Source organism: Kogia breviceps, assembly GCF_026419965.1.
Source record: "Kogia breviceps isolate mKogBre1 chromosome 20 unlocalized genomic scaffold, mKogBre1 haplotype 1 SUPER_20_unloc_3, whole genome shotgun sequence".
Lineage (NCBI taxonomy): Eukaryota > Metazoa > Chordata > Mammalia > Artiodactyla > Physeteridae > Kogia > Kogia breviceps.
This window is the reverse complement of record NW_026711569.1, coordinates 146,302-148,801: the sequence shown is the minus strand read 5'-3', so window position 1 is coordinate 148,801 and position 2,500 is coordinate 146,302. Positions and strand designations below refer to the sequence as shown.

Sequence of the window (2,500 nt, the reverse complement as noted above, 5' to 3'; positions counted from 1 at the left end):
GGGGGTAGGGAAAACGCACGACACCGAGCGCGGCCCGGAGGCGGCGCGTCGCCACGGAGGAGAGGAGAGGACAACGGGGACGGGAGAGGACGAGGGGAGAGGAGAGGGGAGAGGAGAGGAGAGGAGAGCGGCGGACGGCGTGCGTGGAAGGCAGGGGTGGATGAGGACACGCGGCGGTCGCCCCCCGAACGCCGGACCCTCCTCCCACGTCTCCTTCCACGACCGACCGATTCCCAACTCTCTCCCTCTGTCTCTCTTCCCTCTGTCTCTCTCTCTCTCTCTCTCTCGACGCCAACGCAGCACACCATCCTCCACGCAGCCGCGAGACGCCCCCCGCCACGGCCAGCGACGGACGCCGTGCGCCCCCATCCACCACCGACAGACGCCCACGACGCGGGGCTCGGGGGCCGGCACGAAGCGCGGCGCGGCGCGGCCGCAGCCCGGGGGAAAGCGCGCGGCGGCGGACGACGCCGCGGCGTCCCGCGGGTCGCCGCCGGGGCACGCATCCCCGGGGCGCGGCCGCGCACGCAACGACTCGGCCTCGGGTCGGCCCGAGCCGCCCGCCCCGACACGGCGAAGGCGAGGGCGGCGGGGGGGCGGGCACGGACCCCGGACGCGCGCGGGTCAGGGCGCCGCGGAGGAGGCGGCCGGGCCGGGCCGGACCGTCGCCGGGACGCCGCCGGGGGCGGGCGGCGAACGACGGCGGAGCGGACGCGGCCCCAACACCACCAGCACCACGGGCCCCGGCCGCGAGGGCGCGGGACCGTCCCCGCCCACCGGCACACAGCCCCGGGGGTACGCCCAGGGACCGCTTGCGGCGCGAGGGCGCTTCCCGAAGGGGACCGACCGCGGAGGCCACGGCCAGGGCCTCGTCGCGAGCTCTCTCTCGCTCTCTTCCCTTCTCGCGGGCAGCGGGGCCCCCGTGGCCTCGGCACGAGGGGCACCGCGTCTGCACTTAGGGGGACAGAGGGCCCCGGACACGGGGCCCTGCGAGGAAACCCCCAGCCGCGCCACCCCGGGAAGGCGCGCGCGCGCGCACCCCGGGGGGGCGATTGATCGTCAAGCGACGCTCAGACAGGCGTAGCCCCGGGAGGAACCCGGGGCCGCAAGTGCGTTCGAAGTGTCGATGATCAATGTGTCCTGCAATTCACATTAATTCTCGCAGCTAGCTGCGTTCTTCATCGACGCACGAGCCGAGTGATCCACCGCTAAGAGTCGTACGAGTTTGGTTTCTCTGGGTTTCGGCGGGGTCCCCCGCCGGTGGCACGGCACATTCCCCCACGGAGGGGGGGGTTGCCTCTGGCCGGCCAAGTCAGACGAGACAGAAAACAGCAGACCGGAGCGGGGCCGGAAGGTTTCACGACGGGGCGCCCGGCACCGACCCGCGAGACGGGGCGGGCTCGGACACCCCACAGGCGCCCGGGGGGTTCCCACCTGCGCACACACACACCCCCCCCGTCAGGGACGCGGGGCGCGCACGCGCGCGGGCACACGGGACCCGGCCCCGCACCACGGCCGCCGGGTAGCCCCCTCCCGACGGCCGCGGCGGCGGGGAGGGCCGGCGTGGCGCGGCGCGCGGCGCCCCGGCCCCGCGGGGGCGGGGGCGGAGGAAGCGGGGTCTGGGGGAGAAGGGAGGGGCCTCCCGACTCCCCGCGGGCCCGACCGCCCCGACCCCAAGGCGGACGGGCGACCCCCCCATGGGTCTTTAAACCTCCGCGCCGGGACGCGCTAGGTACCTGGAGAGGGGGGAGGCGGGCGAGGCCGGGGAGGGGCAGGCGGAGCGCCCCACGCTCGCCGCCACCCCCGACGCCGACCGACACGCTCTCCGCCCGCGGCCGCCCGCAGCACGCGGGCCCCGGCGCTACCGGCCCGTGACTCGGGGGCGCCCCGGCCGGGCGACGGGCCCAACCGCCACACGGGACACCACCACGCCCACCGCCCGACGACGTCCCCACCGTGTCCCCGAAACCGGGCCTCGGAGACCTCCCCGCTCGCTCGCTCGCGCCCGGACGCGGCCCTCTCCTCTCCGCTCCTCTCCCGAACCCCGAACCCCCCCGCCCCCGGGGCCCCCTGACCCCTGCACCCGCCTCCCGGGCCCCCTGCTCGCCACCGCGGGCGTTCAGGGAGGCTTCAACGGGAGGCGCGGGGGGGGGGCGAGCGGGCAGGGCGGGCACGCGGGGGGGGAGGGCGGGAAAGGGAGAGAGCGAGAGACAAGAGCCGGACGGACGGACAGACGGACGGACGGACGACGGAGGAGAGGCCCCGGGCTCGGAGGACAGGCAGAGGCGCCCGGCGAGGGGGCGGAGGGCCCGGAGCGGAGGACGGACGACCGGCGCGGGGGAACAACCGGTCCAGGGCCGGCGGCGGAAAGGCGGCGGGCGGGCGGGCGGGCGGGCACGCGGGCGGGGGGCCCCCCACGGGGAGCCGCCACCGCCGCGCCGCGCCGCGCCACGGCCACGCCACCCATCCCGAGACGCACCGGGGGCCCCGCCCGTGCGGG

General features: G+C 77.4%; 1 non-coding gene across 1 annotated transcript; it reads right to left on the bottom strand.

The window, feature by feature from the left end:
- Positions 1 to 1,064: 1,064 nt before the first annotated feature.
- Positions 1,065 to 1,217, bottom strand: LOC131749377 (5.8S ribosomal RNA). Its single transcript, XR_009333442.1, has one exon. It is a non-coding gene; the product is annotated as a 5.8S ribosomal RNA (ribosomal RNA).
- Between the last annotated feature and the right edge of the window lie 1,283 nt (positions 1,218 to 2,500).